The sequence below is a fragment of the Elephas maximus genome, chromosome 13 (assembly GCF_024166365.1).
Source record: "Elephas maximus indicus isolate mEleMax1 chromosome 13, mEleMax1 primary haplotype, whole genome shotgun sequence".
Lineage (NCBI taxonomy): Eukaryota > Metazoa > Chordata > Mammalia > Proboscidea > Elephantidae > Elephas > Elephas maximus.
This window is the reverse complement of record NC_064831.1, coordinates 100612894-100629541: the sequence shown is the minus strand read 5'-3', so window position 1 is coordinate 100629541 and position 16648 is coordinate 100612894. Positions and strand designations below refer to the sequence as shown.

The 16648-nt window shown below is 48.2% G+C and overlaps 10 non-coding genes across 10 annotated transcripts; all 10 read right to left on the bottom strand.

Annotated features, from left to right (window-relative positions):
- Positions 1 to 1030: 1030 nt before the first annotated feature.
- LOC126057707 (small nucleolar RNA SNORD115) lies at positions 1031 to 1108 on the bottom strand. The gene has a single exon (XR_007512781.1). It is a non-coding gene; the product is annotated as a small nucleolar RNA SNORD115 (small nucleolar RNA).
- Positions 1109 to 2712: 1604 nt separating this feature from the next.
- LOC126057584 (small nucleolar RNA SNORD115) lies at positions 2713 to 2793 on the bottom strand. The gene has a single exon (XR_007512663.1). It is a non-coding gene; the product is annotated as a small nucleolar RNA SNORD115 (small nucleolar RNA).
- A 1620-nt stretch (positions 2794 to 4413) lies between these two features.
- Positions 4414 to 4491, bottom strand: LOC126057705 (small nucleolar RNA SNORD115). The gene has a single exon (XR_007512780.1). It is a non-coding gene; the product is annotated as a small nucleolar RNA SNORD115 (small nucleolar RNA).
- Positions 4492 to 6095: 1604 nt separating this feature from the next.
- On the bottom strand, positions 6096 to 6176 carry LOC126057583 (small nucleolar RNA SNORD115). Its single transcript, XR_007512662.1, has one exon. It is a non-coding gene; the product is annotated as a small nucleolar RNA SNORD115 (small nucleolar RNA).
- A 1620-nt stretch (positions 6177 to 7796) lies between these two features.
- LOC126057704 (small nucleolar RNA SNORD115) lies at positions 7797 to 7874 on the bottom strand. Its single transcript, XR_007512779.1, has one exon. It is a non-coding gene; the product is annotated as a small nucleolar RNA SNORD115 (small nucleolar RNA).
- A 1604-nt stretch (positions 7875 to 9478) lies between these two features.
- Positions 9479 to 9559, bottom strand: LOC126057581 (small nucleolar RNA SNORD115). The gene has a single exon (XR_007512660.1). It is a non-coding gene; the product is annotated as a small nucleolar RNA SNORD115 (small nucleolar RNA).
- Positions 9560 to 11179: 1620 nt separating this feature from the next.
- Positions 11180 to 11257, bottom strand: LOC126057702 (small nucleolar RNA SNORD115). The gene has a single exon (XR_007512777.1). It is a non-coding gene; the product is annotated as a small nucleolar RNA SNORD115 (small nucleolar RNA).
- Positions 11258 to 12861: 1604 nt separating this feature from the next.
- On the bottom strand, positions 12862 to 12942 carry LOC126057580 (small nucleolar RNA SNORD115). Its single transcript, XR_007512658.1, has one exon. It is a non-coding gene; the product is annotated as a small nucleolar RNA SNORD115 (small nucleolar RNA).
- A 1620-nt stretch (positions 12943 to 14562) lies between these two features.
- Positions 14563 to 14640, bottom strand: LOC126057701 (small nucleolar RNA SNORD115). Its single transcript, XR_007512776.1, has one exon. It is a non-coding gene; the product is annotated as a small nucleolar RNA SNORD115 (small nucleolar RNA).
- Positions 14641 to 16244: 1604 nt separating this feature from the next.
- Positions 16245 to 16325, bottom strand: LOC126057579 (small nucleolar RNA SNORD115). Its single transcript, XR_007512657.1, has one exon. It is a non-coding gene; the product is annotated as a small nucleolar RNA SNORD115 (small nucleolar RNA).
- Positions 16326 to 16648: the final 323 nt, after the last annotated feature.

The following is a 16648-nucleotide window of genomic DNA, read 5'->3' as shown; positions in this document are numbered from 1 at the left end:
TCTCCTACGAATTTCCGGAGTTTGATTTCACCCTTGTGCCATGCACAGACACAGACCCGGCCACCTCTTTCCCAAAGAACGGTAACACAGGGAACATATCTCCTCCTGCTTATCAACCATCAGAAGATCTCTTGGCACAAACAGAGCAGGAGTCTTATGGAAACTCTACGGGATTCCAATGAACTGTGTAGGAACAGTGATCTTTGCACTCGTGCAAGGCAGCATTTACACCTGCATTCACTGTCTACAGCTCCAAGGAAACATGACTTCCTGTGGCATGAACCTGAAACTGCTCACGACCCTCGTGTCCTCCTCACACATGGCATAGACCCTGACTTTAGATTTTCTACGCGGGTATCTGTGCAGCTACCTTCACTTGAAAGCTGGAGCCAGCTATCAGACTACGGAATCTCTCATCCAATTTCAAGCTTCCTGGGAAAAGTGCCCTGCAGATCCTAAGAAGCCAGCTGAAACTGACAAACGCTTTCAATATGGCAAGTTGACCAGTCTCCCGTAGAGCTCTGAGCCATTCACCTCCCATAAATATCTTGGGAAAATACATTCTTCTCGTTGTGCATTTCTCCCAATTCCCTAGGACGTATCGGACTTGGACCCCGGCTATCGGAGACGACTCAAGCGCACATTTTTCAGGATCCTCAGATTCCTAAGTATCCATCCACGCACATCACTGCCACTTAGTCAACCAGGCAAGGTCAAGCAAACACCAGGGGACATGCCTCAGCTTTGTCAACAACCTCTACTGCCTTTTGGGCTGCATCCTCACTTGCCCAAGTGTCAGATGGGGCCAGGGAAAATCACGGTGATTCCCTCACCTTGTGACCTCGCCACGGTGAGTTTCATGGAAGCAGGTCTTTCTAAATGACACAAAAAGAGGAAAAGAGCCAAGGAATCAGCCTGACAAAAATCAGCCACCCAGGTGTTTTGGGTCACTTGGTGCAGGTGAAAGGAATGAAAATGGGGGTCTGCTCTAAAGAAGATCTATAAGGCCGGGGCAAAGGAGTGTCTCGCAGGGCCTCAGCATAAACCCACTGAGCACGATTTTTAGGTCATCATCTCTCTTCGAGACAGGTTATGTCATCATTGACCCGAGCCATATCTCTCCCCAGGAAAAATCCCCTGAGACCTGAAGATGCTTACCACAAATGTCTTCCTTCCACCGAGGAATGACACTGGGTGAGAGAATTCACACATCGTCTTCCAGTTTCCAGGGGAGTTGGCTTGACCCCCATGAAAGCAGGACAACAGACATCGACCTCACTATCCCTTGGAAAAGGGCAAATCAGTAAGACAAAGATCACAGGAGAGAAGCTCACTTCCCTGTGGCTATGCTTTCTCCCAGATAGTCGCAAACATATGCACAAAATCAAGACACCCATTTACAACCCACTGGGGAGACTGCTGACCCTTCACACAAGGTGAGACTCGTGCCTGGATGTAGTACAAATTCTCAGGAGCACGCAGGCAAAAGGAGCCTTTGCAATTGATTAACCCTGACTGATGTGTTGAAGGCAGCCAAATATGCGTCCAGGGGCACCGTCCAACGTGTTGGACTCTCGGGATACGGCACCCAAGAGTCCCCAGTAACTGGGGATCTTCAAATCAGCTGGAAGGACATTTGGGAATGAGTTCCTTTCCAAGAATTGTGCCAACACTTCTAGAAATTTCCACAGTCCTTCAACACTTTGATTTCACCACTGAGCCATGTAGAGACACAATCCAATCTACCTCAGGCCCGAATAATCCCTATAGAGGGAGAACATCTCCTCCTGTATATCAACCACCACAGGATCCTGTGGGGCATACAGAAAAGCAGTTCTACAGAATCTCTATGAGATTCCAAAGAACTGTCAAGAAAATGATCTTTCCGCATGCGGAAGGCAGCAGTTATGCCTGCATTTCCTGACTAGAGTGTTAGCCGATCGTGACTTCCTGTGGCACGTACCTGAAACTAGTCATGACGCGCGCATCGCGTTTACCAAATGCCATCGAACCTGACCTTAGTGTTTTGACTCAGATATTTGTGCTGCTACCTTTTCTTGATAGCTACAGTGAGGTATCAGACTACTCGATTGTTCACCCAGTGCCAGGATTTGTGGGAAAGATACCCTGCAGATCCTAATCGTCCAGTCGCAACTGACACAGGCTTTCGACTATGGCAAGTATGTCCGGTTTCTCCAGTAGAGCTCCTAGCCATTCCCAAGCGGAAAATATATGAGAAAAGCACATTTGTCTCGCTGTGCATTCTCTCAATTCCGTAGACATACCAGGCTGGGCACCGGATGATCAAAAATTCCTCAAGTGGAAATTCTTCCAGGTTCCTGTGCTTCCTAACTATCCACCCGTGCATATCACCGCCACTTATTCAATCGGTCAGGTCAAGCTAAAAGCAGGGCACGCGTCTCAGCTTCTCCACAAAACCCGACTGCCTTTTGGGCTCCATTTTCACTTGTCCAAGTATCAGCAGGGACAAGGTAAAACTGCCATCATTCACTCACCTTGTGTTCTTCCTGTGGTGAATCTCTTGGGAGTAGGTCTTTCTAAGTCAGAGAAAAAGAGGAAAGGAGCCAAGGAATCAGCTTGACAAAAATCGGTCAGTGAGGAGTTTTCGATCACGTGCTGGACGTAAAAGGAATCAAAACGGGCTCCATTCTAAAGGAGATCATTAAGATTGGGGAAAAGCAGTTTCCCTCTGGGCCTCAGCGTGATCCTATTGAGCGTGATTTTAATGTCATCATTTCTCTTCCAGAGAAGTGGAGGTGTCATCATTGACCCGAGACATATCAATCCCCAGGAAAAATCACCTGAGTCCTCAAGTTCCTTACCACAGACATCTTCCATCCAGCCCGGAATCATGCAGGATGAGAATGTTCGCACATCCTCTTCCAGGTTCCTGGGGAGTAGCTTGACCCTCATGAAAGCGGGAAAACAGGCCTGGACCTTGCAATCCTTTTAGGAAGGACAAAGAAGTAAGCCAGACATCGGACGAGAGACATCCATGGTCTAACAGCTAAGGTTTTTCCCACATGTGCTCAAAAATATGGACAACATCAAGACACGCACTTCTAACCCGTTAGGGAGACTGCTCACCCTTGACAGAAAGGCAGACATGTGCCAGATCAGGACATGGCATAGAGGTCTCAGACCGTAGTAAAAGAAACTCAGGAGGTCCCAGGCAAGGAGAGGCTTTTCATTTTGATCAGGCCTGGCCCATGTAACAAGGAAGCCAAATCTGTGTCCACAGGCACTGTCCCGTGCACGAGCACTCTCAGGAAATTACACCCAAGGGTTCCCCAAACTGGGGATCTTCAAACGAGCTGTGGGACACTCAGAAGAGTGCTTACTCCAAGAATTTGCCCCAAACTTCTCCTACGAATTTCCGGAGTTTGATTTCACCCTTGTGCCATGCAGAGACACAGACCCGGCCACCTCTTTCCCAAAGAACGGTAACACAGGGAACATATCTCCTCCTGCTTATCAACCATCGGAAGATCTCTTGGCACAAACAGAGCAGGAGTCTTATGGAAACTCTACGGGATTCCAATGAACTGTGTAGGAACAGTGATCTTTGCACTCGTGCAAGGCAGCATTTACACCTGCATTCACTGTCTACAGCTCCAAGGAAACATGACTTCCTGTGGCATGAACCTGAAACTGCTCACGACCCTCGTGTCCTCCTCACACATGGCATAGACCCTGACTTTAGATTTTCTACGCGGGTATCTGTGCAGCTACCTTCACTTGAAAGCTGGAGCCAGCTATCAGACTACGGAATCTCTCATCCAATTTCAAGATTCCTGGGAAAAGTGCCCTGCAGATCCTAAGAAGCCAGCTGAAACTGACAAACGCTTTCAATATGGCAAGTTGACCAGTCTCCCGTAGAGCTCTGAGCCATTCACCTCCCATAAATATCTTGGGAAAATACATTCTTCTCGTTGTGCATTTCTCCCAATTCCCTAGGACGTATCGGACTTGGACCCCGGCTATCGGAGACGACTCAAGCGCACATTTTTCAGGATCCTCAGATTCCTAAGTATCCATCCACGCACATCACTGCCACTTAGTCAACCAGGCAAGGTCAAGCAAACACCAGGGGACATGCCTCAGCTTTGTCAACAACCTCTACTGCCTTTTGGGCTGCATCCTCACTTGCCCAAGTGTCAGATGGGGCCAGGGAAAATCACGGTGATTCCCTCACCTTGTGACCTCGCCACGGTGAGTTTCATGGAAGCAGGTCTTTCTAAATGACACAAAAAGAGGAAAAGAGCCAAGGAATCAGCCTGGCAAAAATCAGCCACCCAGGTGTTTTGGGTCACTTGGTGCAGGTGAAAGGAATGAAAATGGGGGTCTGCTCTAAAGAAGATCTATAAGGCCGGGGCAAAGGAGTGTCTCGCAGGGCCTCAGCATAAACCCACTGAGCACGATTTTTAGGTCATCATCTCTCTTCGAGACAGGTTATGTCATCATTGACCCGAGCCATATCTCTCCCCAGGAAAAATCCCCTGAGACCTGAAGATGCTTACCACAAATGTCTTCCTTCCACCGAGGAATGACACTGGGTGAGAGAATTCACACATCGTCTTCCAGTTTCCAGGGGAGTTGGCTTGACCCCCATGAAAGCAGGACAACAGACATCGACCTCACTATCCCTTGGAAAAGGGCAAATCAGTAAGACAAAGATCACAGGAGAGAAGCTCACTTCCCTATGGCTATGCTTTCTCCCAGATAGTCGCAAACATATGCACAAAATCAAGACACCCCTTTACAACCCACTGGGGAGACTGCTGACCCTTCACACAAAGTGAGACTCGTGCCTGGATGTAGTACAAATTCTCAGGAGCACGCAGGCAAAAGGAGCCTTTGCAATTGATTAACCCTGACTGATGTGTTGAAGGCAGCCAAATATGCGTCCAGGGGCACCGTCCAACGTGTTGGACTCTCGGGATACGGCACCCAAGAGTCCCCAGTAACTGGGGATCTTCAAATCAGCTGGAAGGACATTTGGGAATGAGTTCCTTTCCAAGAATTGTGCCAACACTTCTAGAAATTTCCACAGTCCTTCAACACTTTGATTTCACCACTGAGCCATGTAGAGACACAATCCAATCTACCTCAGGCCCGAATAATCCCTATAGAGGGAGAACATCTCCTCCTGTATATCAACCACCACAGGATCCTGTGGGGCATACAGAAAAGCAGTTCTACAGAATCTCTATGAGATTCCAAAGAACTGTCAAGAAAATGATCTTTCCGCATGTGGAAGGCAGCAGTTATGCCTGCATTTCCTGACTAGAGTGTTAGCCGATCGTGACTTCCTGTGGCACGTACCTGAAACTAGTCATGACGCGCGCATCGCGTTTACCAAATGCCATCGAACCTGACCTTAGTGTTTTGACTCAGATATTTGTGCTGCTACCTTTTCTTGATAGCTACAGTGAGGTATCAGACTACTCGATTGTTCACCCAGTGCCAGGATTTGTGGGAAAGATACCCTGCAGATCCTAATCGTTCAGTCGCAACTGACACAGGCTTTCGACTATGGCAAGTATGTCCGGTTTCTCCAGTAGAGCTCCTAGCCATTCCCAAGCGGAAAATATATGAGAAAAGCACATTTGTCTCGCTGTGCATTCTCTCAATTCCGTAGACATACCAGGCTGGGCACCGGATGATCAAAAATTCCTCAAGTGGAAATTCTTCCAGGTTCCTGTGCTTCCTAACTATCCACCCGTGCATATCACCGCCGCTTATTCAATCGGTCAGGTCAAGCTAAAAGCAGGGCACGCGTCTCAGCTTCTCCACAAAACCCGACTGCCTTTTGGGCTCCGTTTTCACTTGTCCAAGTATCAGCAGGGACAAGGTAAAACTGCCATCATTCACTCACCTTGTGTTCTTCCTGTGGTGAATCTCTTGGGAGTAGGTCTTTCTAAGTCAGAGAAAAAGAGGAAAGGAGCCAAGGAATCAGCTTGACAAAAATCGGTCAGTGAGGAGTTTTCGATCACGTGCTGGACGTAAAAGGAATCAAAACGGGCTCCATTCTAAAGGAGATCATTAAGATTGGGGAAAAGCAGTTTCCCTCTGGGCCTCAGCGTGATCCTATTGAGCGTGATTTTAATGTCATCATTTCTCTTCCAGAGAAGTGGAGGTGTCATCATTGACCCGAGACATATCAATCCCCAGGAAAAATCACCTGAGTCCTCAAGTTCCTTACCACAGACATCTTCCATCCAGCCCGGAATCATGCAGGATGAGAATGTTCGCACATCCTCTTCCAGGTTCCTGGGGAGTAGCTTGACCCTCATGAAAGCGGGAAAACAGGCCTGGACCTTGCAATCCTTTTAGGAAGGACAAAGAAGTAAGCCAGACATCGCACGAGAGACATCCATGGTCTAACAGCTAAGGTTTTTCCCACATGTGCTCAAAAATATGGACAACATCAAGACACGCACTTCTAACCCGTTAGGGAGACTGCTCACCCTTGACAGAAAGGCAGACATGTGCCAGATCAGGACATGGCATAGAGGTCTCAGACCGTAGTAAAAGAAACTCAGGAGGTCCCAGGCAAGGAGAGGCTTTTCATTTTGATCAGGCCTGGCCCATGTAACAAGGAAGCCAAATCTGTGTCCACAGGCACTGTCCCGTGCACGAGCACTCTCAGGAAATTACACCCAAGGGTTCCCCAAACTGGGGATCTTCAAACGAGCTGTGGGACACTCAGAAGAGTGCTTACTCCAAGAATTTGCCCCAAACTTCTCCTACGAATTTCCGGAGTTTGATTTCACCCTTGTGCCATGCACAGACACAGACCCGGCCACCTCTTTCCCAAAGAACGGTAACACAGGGAACATATCTCCTCCTGCTTATCAACCATCAGAAGATCTCTTGGCACAAACAGAGCAGGAGTCTTATGGAAACTCTACGGGATTCCAATGAACTGTGTAGGAACAGTGATCTTTGCACTCGTGCAAGGCAGCATTTACACCTGCATTCACTGTCTACAGCTCCAAGGAAACATGACTTCCTGTGGCATGAACCTGAAACTGCTCACGACCCTCGTGTCCTCCTCACACATGGCATAGACCCTGACTTTAGATTTTCTACGCGGGTATCTGTGCAGCTACCTTCACTTGAAAGCTGGAGCCAGCTATCAGACTACGGAATCTCTCATCCAATTTCAAGCTTCCTGGGAAAAGTGCCCTGCAGATCCTAAGAAGCCAGCTGAAACTGACAAACGCTTTCAATATGGCAAGTTGACCAGTCTCCCGTAGAGCTCTGAGCCATTCACCTCCCATAAATATCTTGGGAAAATACATTCTTCTCGTTGTGCATTTCTCCCAATTCCCTAGGACGTATCGGACTTGGACCCCGGCTATCGGAGACGACTCAAGCGCACATTTTTCAGGATCCTCAGATTCCTAAGTATCCATCCACGCACATCACTGCCACTTAGTCAACCAGGCAAGGTCAAGCAAACACCAGGGGACATGCCTCAGCTTTGTCAACAACCTCTACTGCCTTTTGGGCTGCATCCTCACTTGCCCAAGTGTCAGATGGGGCCAGGGAAAATCACGGTGATTCCCTCACCTTGTGACCTCGCCACGGTGAGTTTCATGGAAGCAGGTCTTTCTAAATGACACAAAAAGAGGAAAAGAGCCAAGGAATCAGCCTGACAAAAATCAGCCACCCAGGTGTTTTGGGTCACTTGGTGCAGGTGAAAGGAATGAAAATGGGGGTCTGCTCTAAAGAAGATCTATAAGGCCGGGGCAAAGGAGTGTCTCGCAGGGCCTCAGCATAAACCCACTGAGCACGATTTTTAGGTCATCATCTCTCTTCGAGACAGGTTATGTCATCATTGACCCGAGCCATATCTCTCCCCAGGAAAAATCCCCTGAGACCTGAAGATGCTTACCACAAATGTCTTCCTTCCACCGAGGAATGACACTGGGTGAGAGAATTCACACATCGTCTTCCAGTTTCCAGGGGAGTTGGCTTGACCCCCATGAAAGCAGGACAACAGACATCGACCTCACTATCCCTTGGAAAAGGGCAAATCAGTAAGACAAAGATCACAGGAGAGAAGCTCACTTCCCTGTGGCTATGCTTTCTCCCAGATAGTCGCAAACATATGCACAAAATCAAGACACCCATTTACAACCCACTGGGGAGACTGCTGACCCTTCACACAAGGTGAGACTCGTGCCTGGATGTAGTACAAATTCTCAGGAGCACGCAGGCAAAAGGAGCCTTTGCAATTGATTAACCCTGACTGATGTGTTGAAGGCAGCCAAATATGCGTCCAGGGGCACCGTCCAACGTGTTGGACTCTCGGGATACGGCACCCAAGAGTCCCCAGTAACTGGGGATCTTCAAATCAGCTGGAAGGACATTTGGGAATGAGTTCCTTTCCAAGAATTGTGCCAACACTTCTAGAAATTTCCACAGTCCTTCAACACTTTGATTTCACCACTGAGCCATGTAGAGACACAATCCAATCTACCTCAGGCCCGAATAATCCCTATAGAGGGAGAACATCTCCTCCTGTATATCAACCACCACAGGATCCTGTGGGGCATACAGAAAAGCAGTTCTACAGAATCTCTATGAGATTCCAAAGAACTGTCAAGAAAATGATCTTTCCGCATGCGGAAGGCAGCAGTTATGCCTGCATTTCCTGACTAGAGTGTTAGCCGATCGTGACTTCCTGTGGCACGTACCTGAAACTAGTCATGACGCGCGCATCGCGTTTACCAAATGCCATCGAACCTGACCTTAGTGTTTTGACTCAGATATTTGTGCTGCTACCTTTTCTTGATAGCTACAGTGAGGTATCAGACTACTCGATTGTTCACCCAGTGCCAGGATTTGTGGGAAAGATACCCTGCAGATCCTAATCGTCCAGTCGCAACTGACACAGGCTTTCGACTATGGCAAGTATGTCCGGTTTCTCCAGTAGAGCTCCTAGCCATTCCCAAGCGGAAAATATATGAGAAAAGCACATTTGTCTCGCTGTGCATTCTCTCAATTCCGTAGACATACCAGGCTGGGCACCGGATGATCAAAAATTCCTCAAGTGGAAATTCTTCCAGGTTCCTGTGCTTCCTAACTATCCACCCGTGCATATCACCGCCACTTATTCAATCGGTCAGGTCAAGCTAAAAGCAGGGCACGCGTCTCAGCTTCTCCACAAAACCCGACTGCCTTTTGGGCTCCATTTTCACTTGTCCAAGTATCAGCAGGGACAAGGTAAAACTGCCATCATTCACTCACCTTGTGTTCTTCCTGTGGTGAATCTCTTGGGAGTAGGTCTTTCTAAGTCAGAGAAAAAGAGGAAAGGAGCCAAGGAATCAGCTTGACAAAAATCGGTCAGTGAGGAGTTTTCGATCACGTGCTGGACGTAAAAGGAATCAAAACGGGCTCCATTCTAAAGGAGATCATTAAGATTGGGGAAAAGCAGTTTCCCTCTGGGCCTCAGCGTGATCCTATTGAGCGTGATTTTAATGTCATCATTTCTCTTCCAGAGAAGTGGAGGTGTCATCATTGACCCGAGACATATCAATCCCCAGGAAAAATCACCTGAGTCCTCAAGTTCCTTACCACAGACATCTTCCATCCAGCCCGGAATCATGCAGGATGAGAATGTTCGCACATCCTCTTCCAGGTTCCTGGGGAGTAGCTTGACCCTCATGAAAGCGGGAAAACAGGCCTGGACCTTGCAATCCTTTTAGGAAGGACAAAGAAGTAAGCCAGACATCGGACGAGAGACATCCATGGTCTAACAGCTAAGGTTTTTCCCACATGTGCTCAAAAATATGGACAACATCAAGACACGCACTTCTAACCCGTTAGGGAGACTGCTCACCCTTGACAGAAAGGCAGACATGTGCCAGATCAGGACATGGCATAGAGGTCTCAGACCGTAGTAAAAGAAACTCAGGAGGTCCCAGGCAAGGAGAGGCTTTTCATTTTGATCAGGCCTGGCCCATGTAACAAGGAAGCCAAATCTGTGTCCACAGGCACTGTCCCGTGCACGAGCACTCTCAGGAAATTACACCCAAGGGTTCCCCAAACTGGGGATCTTCAAACGAGCTGTGGGACACTCAGAAGAGTGCTTACTCCAAGAATTTGCCCCAAACTTCTCCTACGAATTTCCGGAGTTTGATTTCACCCTTGTGCCATGCAGAGACACAGACCCGGCCACCTCTTTCCCAAAGAACGGTAACACAGGGAACATATCTCCTCCTGCTTATCAACCATCGGAAGATCTCTTGGCACAAACAGAGCAGGAGTCTTATGGAAACTCTACGGGATTCCAATGAACTGTGTAGGAACAGTGATCTTTGCACTCGTGCAAGGCAGCATTTACACCTGCATTCACTGTCTACAGCTCCAAGGAAACATGACTTCCTGTGGCATGAACCTGAAACTGCTCACGACCCTCGTGTCCTCCTCACACATGGCATAGACCCTGACTTTAGATTTTCTACGCGGGTATCTGTGCAGCTACCTTCACTTGAAAGCTGGAGCCAGCTATCAGACTACGGAATCTCTCATCCAATTTCAAGATTCCTGGGAAAAGTGCCCTGCAGATCCTAAGAAGCCAGCTGAAACTGACAAACGCTTTCAATATGGCAAGTTGACCAGTCTCCCGTAGAGCTCTGAGCCATTCACCTCCCATAAATATCTTGGGAAAATACATTCTTCTCGTTGTGCATTTCTCCCAATTCCCTAGGACGTATCGGACTTGGACCCCGGCTATCGGAGACGACTCAAGCGCACATTTTTCAGGATCCTCAGATTCCTAAGTATCCATCCACGCACATCACTGCCACTTAGTCAACCAGGCAAGGTCAAGCAAACACCAGGGGACATGCCTCAGCTTTGTCAACAACCTCTACTGCCTTTTGGGCTGCATCCTCACTTGCCCAAGTGTCAGATGGGGCCAGGGAAAATCACGGTGATTCCCTCACCTTGTGACCTCGCCACGGTGAGTTTCATGGAAGCAGGTCTTTCTAAATGACACAAAAAGAGGAAAAGAGCCAAGGAATCAGCCTGGCAAAAATCAGCCACCCAGGTGTTTTGGGTCACTTGGTGCAGGTGAAAGGAATGAAAATGGGGGTCTGCTCTAAAGAAGATCTATAAGGCCGGGGCAAAGGAGTGTCTCGCAGGGCCTCAGCATAAACCCACTGAGCACGATTTTTAGGTCATCATCTCTCTTCGAGACAGGTTATGTCATCATTGACCCGAGCCATATCTCTCCCCAGGAAAAATCCCCTGAGACCTGAAGATGCTTACCACAAATGTCTTCCTTCCACCGAGGAATGACACTGGGTGAGAGAATTCACACATCGTCTTCCAGTTTCCAGGGGAGTTGGCTTGACCCCCATGAAAGCAGGACAACAGACATCGACCTCACTATCCCTTGGAAAAGGGCAAATCAGTAAGACAAAGATCACAGGAGAGAAGCTCACTTCCCTATGGCTATGCTTTCTCCCAGATAGTCGCAAACATATGCACAAAATCAAGACACCCCTTTACAACCCACTGGGGAGACTGCTGACCCTTCACACAAAGTGAGACTCGTGCCTGGATGTAGTACAAATTCTCAGGAGCACGCAGGCAAAAGGAGCCTTTGCAATTGATTAACCCTGACTGATGTGTTGAAGGCAGCCAAATATGCGTCCAGGGGCACCGTCCAACGTGTTGGACTCTCGGGATACGGCACCCAAGAGTCCCCAGTAACTGGGGATCTTCAAATCAGCTGGAAGGACATTTGGGAATGAGTTCCTTTCCAAGAATTGTGCCAACACTTCTAGAAATTTCCACAGTCCTTCAACACTTTGATTTCACCACTGAGCCATGTAGAGACACAATCCAATCTACCTCAGGCCCGAATAATCCCTATAGAGGGAGAACATCTCCTCCTGTATATCAACCACCACAGGATCCTGTGGGGCATACAGAAAAGCAGTTCTACAGAATCTCTATGAGATTCCAAAGAACTGTCAAGAAAATGATCTTTCCGCATGTGGAAGGCAGCAGTTATGCCTGCATTTCCTGACTAGAGTGTTAGCCGATCGTGACTTCCTGTGGCACGTACCTGAAACTAGTCATGACGCGCGCATCGCGTTTACCAAATGCCATCGAACCTGACCTTAGTGTTTTGACTCAGATATTTGTGCTGCTACCTTTTCTTGATAGCTACAGTGAGGTATCAGACTACTCGATTGTTCACCCAGTGCCAGGATTTGTGGGAAAGATACCCTGCAGATCCTAATCGTTCAGTCGCAACTGACACAGGCTTTCGACTATGGCAAGTATGTCCGGTTTCTCCAGTAGAGCTCCTAGCCATTCCCAAGCGGAAAATATATGAGAAAAGCACATTTGTCTCGCTGTGCATTCTCTCAATTCCGTAGACATACCAGGCTGGGCACCGGATGATCAAAAATTCCTCAAGTGGAAATTCTTCCAGGTTCCTGTGCTTCCTAACTATCCACCCGTGCATATCACCGCCGCTTATTCAATCGGTCAGGTCAAGCTAAAAGCAGGGCACGCGTCTCAGCTTCTCCACAAAACCCGACTGCCTTTTGGGCTCCGTTTTCACTTGTCCAAGTATCAGCAGGGACAAGGTAAAACTGCCATCATTCACTCACCTTGTGTTCTTCCTGTGGTGAATCTCTTGGGAGTAGGTCTTTCTAAGTCAGAGAAAAAGAGGAAAGGAGCCAAGGAATCAGCTTGACAAAAATCGGTCAGTGAGGAGTTTTCGATCACGTGCTGGACGTAAAAGGAATCAAAACGGGCTCCATTCTAAAGGAGATCATTAAGATTGGGGAAAAGCAGTTTCCCTCTGGGCCTCAGCGTGATCCTATTGAGCGTGATTTTAATGTCATCATTTCTCTTCCAGAGAAGTGGAGGTGTCATCATTGACCCGAGACATATCAATCCCCAGGAAAAATCACCTGAGTCCTCAAGTTCCTTACCACAGACATCTTCCATCCAGCCCGGAATCATGCAGGATGAGAATGTTCGCACATCCTCTTCCAGGTTCCTGGGGAGTAGCTTGACCCTCATGAAAGCGGGAAAACAGGCCTGGACCTTGCAATCCTTTTAGGAAGGACAAAGAAGTAAGCCAGACATCGCACGAGAGACATCCATGGTCTAACAGCTAAGGTTTTTCCCACATGTGCTCAAAAATATGGACAACATCAAGACACGCACTTCTAACCCGTTAGGGAGACTGCTCACCCTTGACAGAAAGGCAGACATGTGCCAGATCAGGACATGGCATAGAGGTCTCAGACCGTAGTAAAAGAAACTCAGGAGGTCCCAGGCAAGGAGAGGCTTTTCATTTTGATCAGGCCTGGCCCATGTAACAAGGAAGCCAAATCTGTGTCCACAGGCACTGTCCCGTGCACGAGCACTCTCAGGAAATTACACCCAAGGGTTCCCCAAACTGGGGATCTTCAAACGAGCTGTGGGACACTCAGAAGAGTGCTTACTCCAAGAATTTGCCCCAAACTTCTCCTACGAATTTCCGGAGTTTGATTTCACCCTTGTGCCATGCAGAGACACAGACCCGGCCACCTCTTTCCCAAAGAACGGTAACACAGGGAACATATCTCCTCCTGCTTATCAACCATCAGAAGATCTCTTGGCACAAACAGAGCAGGAGTCTTATGGAAACTCTACGGGATTCCAATGAACTGTGTAGGAACAGTGATCTTTGCACTCGTGCAAGGCAGCATTTACACCTGCATTCACTGTCTACAGCTCCAAGGAAACATGACTTCCTGTGGCATGAACCTGAAACTGCTCACGACCCTCGTGTCCTCCTCACACATGGCATAGACCCTGACTTTAGATTTTCTACGCGGGTATCTGTGCAGCTACCTTCACTTGAAAGCTGGAGCCAGCTATCAGACTACGGAATCTCTCATCCAATTTCAAGCTTCCTGGGAAAAGTGCCCTGCAGATCCCAAGAAGCCAGCTGAAACTGACAAACGCTTTCAATATGGCAAGTTGACCAGTCTCCCGTAGAGCTCTGAGCCATTCACCTCCCATAAATATCTTGGGAAAATACATTCTTCTCGTTGTGCATTTCTCCCAATTCCCTAGGACGTATCGGACTTGGACCCCGGCTATCGGAGACGACTCAAGCGCACATTTTTCAGGATCCTCAGATTCCTAAGTATCCATCCACGCACATCACTGCCACTTAGTCAACCAGGCAAGGTCAAGCAAACACCAGGGGACATGCCTCAGCTTTGTCAACAACCTCTACTGCCTTTTGGGCTGCATCCTCACTTGCCCAAGTGTCAGATGGGGCCAGGGAAAATCACGGTGATTCCCTCACCTTGTGACCTCGCCACGGTGAGTTTCATGGAAGCAGGTCTTTCTAAATGACACAAAAAGAGGAAAAGAGCCAAGGAATCAGCCTGGCAAAAATCAGCCACCCAGGTGTTTTGGGTCACTTGGTGCAGGTGAAAGGAATGAAAATGGGGGTCTGCTCTAAAGAAGATCTATAAGGCCGGGGCAAAGGAGTGTCTCGCAGGGCCTCAGCATAAACCCACTGAGCACGATTTTTAGGTCATCATCTCTCTTCGAGACAGGTTATGTCATCATTGACCCGAGCCATATCTCTCCCCAGGAAAAATCCCCTGAGACCTGAAGATGCTTACCACAAATGTCTTCCTTCCACCGAGGAATGACACTGGGTGAGAGAATTCACACATCGTCTTCCAGTTTCCAGGGGAGTTGGCTTGACCCCCATGAAAGCAGGACAACAGACATCGACCTCACTATCCCTTGGAAAAGGGCAAATCAGTAAGACAAAGATCACAGGAGAGAAGCTCACTTCCCTATGGCTATGCTTTCTCCCAGATAGTTGCAAACATATGCACAAAATCAAGACACCCCTTTACAACCCACTGGGGAGACTGCTGACCCTTCACACAAAGTGAGACTCGTGCCTGGATGTAGTACAAATTCTCAGGAGCACGCAGGCAAAAGGAGCCTTTGCAATTGATTAACCCTGACTGATGTGTTGAAGGCAGCCAAATATGCGTCCAGGGGCACCGTCCAACGTGTTGGACTCTCGGGATACGGCACCCAAGAGTCCCCAGTAACTGGGGATCTTCAAATCAGCTGGAAGGACATTTGGGAATGAGTTCCTTTCCAAGAATTGTGCCAACACTTCTAGAAATTTCCACAGTCCTTCAACACTTTGATTTCACCACTGAGCCATGTAGAGACACAATCCAATCTACCTCAGGCCCGAATAATCCCTATAGAGGGAGAACATCTCCTCCTGTATATCAACCACCACAGGATCCTGTGGGGCATACAGAAAAGCAGTTCTACAGAATCTCTATGAGATTCCAAAGAACTGTCAAGAAAATGATCTTTCCGCATGTGGAAGGCAGCAGTTATGCCTGCATTTCCTGACTAGAGTGTTAGCCGATCGTGACTTCCTGTGGCACGTACCTGAAACTAGTCATGACGCGCGCATCGCGTTTACCAAATGCCATCGAACCTGACCTTAGTGTTTTGACTCAGATATTTGTGCTGCTACCTTTTCTTGATAGCTACAGTGAGGTATCAGACTACTCGATTGTTCACCCAGTGCCAGGATTTGTGGGAAAGATACCCTGCAGATCCTAATCGTCCAGTCGCAACTGACACAGGCTTTCGACTATGGCAAGTATGTCCGGTTTCTCCAGTAGAGCTCCTAGCCATTCCCAAGCGGAAAATATATGAGAAAAGCACATTTGTCTCGCTGTGCATTCTCTCAATTCCGTAGACATACCAGGCTGGGCACCGGATGATCAAAAATTCCTCAAGTGGAAATTCTTCCAGGTTCCTGTGCTTCCTAACTATCCACCCGTGCATATCACCGCCACTTATTCAATCGGTCAGGTCAAGCTAAAAGCAGGGCACGCGTCTCAGCTTCTCCACAAAACCCGACTGCCTTTTGGGCTCCGTTTTCACTTGTCCAAGTATCAGCAGGGACAAGGTAAAACTGCCATCATTCACTCACCTTGTGTTCTTCCTGTGGTGAATCTCTTGGGAGTAGGTCTTTCTAAGTCAGAGAAAAAGAGGAAAGGAGCCAAGGAATCAGCTTGACAAAAATCGGTCAGTGAGGAGTTTTCGATCACGTGCTGGACGTAAAAGGAATCAAAACGGGCTCCATTCTAAAGGAGATCATTAAGATTGGGGAAAAGCAGTTTCCCTCTGGGCCTCAGCGTGATCCTATTGAGCGTGATTTTAATGTCATCATTTCTCTTCCAGAGAAGTGGAGGTGTCATCATTGACCCGAGACATATCAATCCCCAGGAAAAATCACCTGAGTCCTCAAGTTCCTTACCACAGACATCTTCCATCCAGCCCGGAATCATGCAGGATGAGAATGTTCGCACATCCTCTTCCAGGTTCCTGGGGAGTAGCTTGACCCTCATGAAAGCGGGAAAACAGGCCTGGACCTTGCAATCCTTTTAGGAAGGACAAAGAAGTAAGCCAGACATCGCACGAGAGACATCCATGGTCTAACAGCTAAGGTTTTTCCCACATGTGCTCAAAAATATGGACAACATCAAGACACGCACTTCTAACCCGTTAGGGAGACTGCTCACCCTTGACA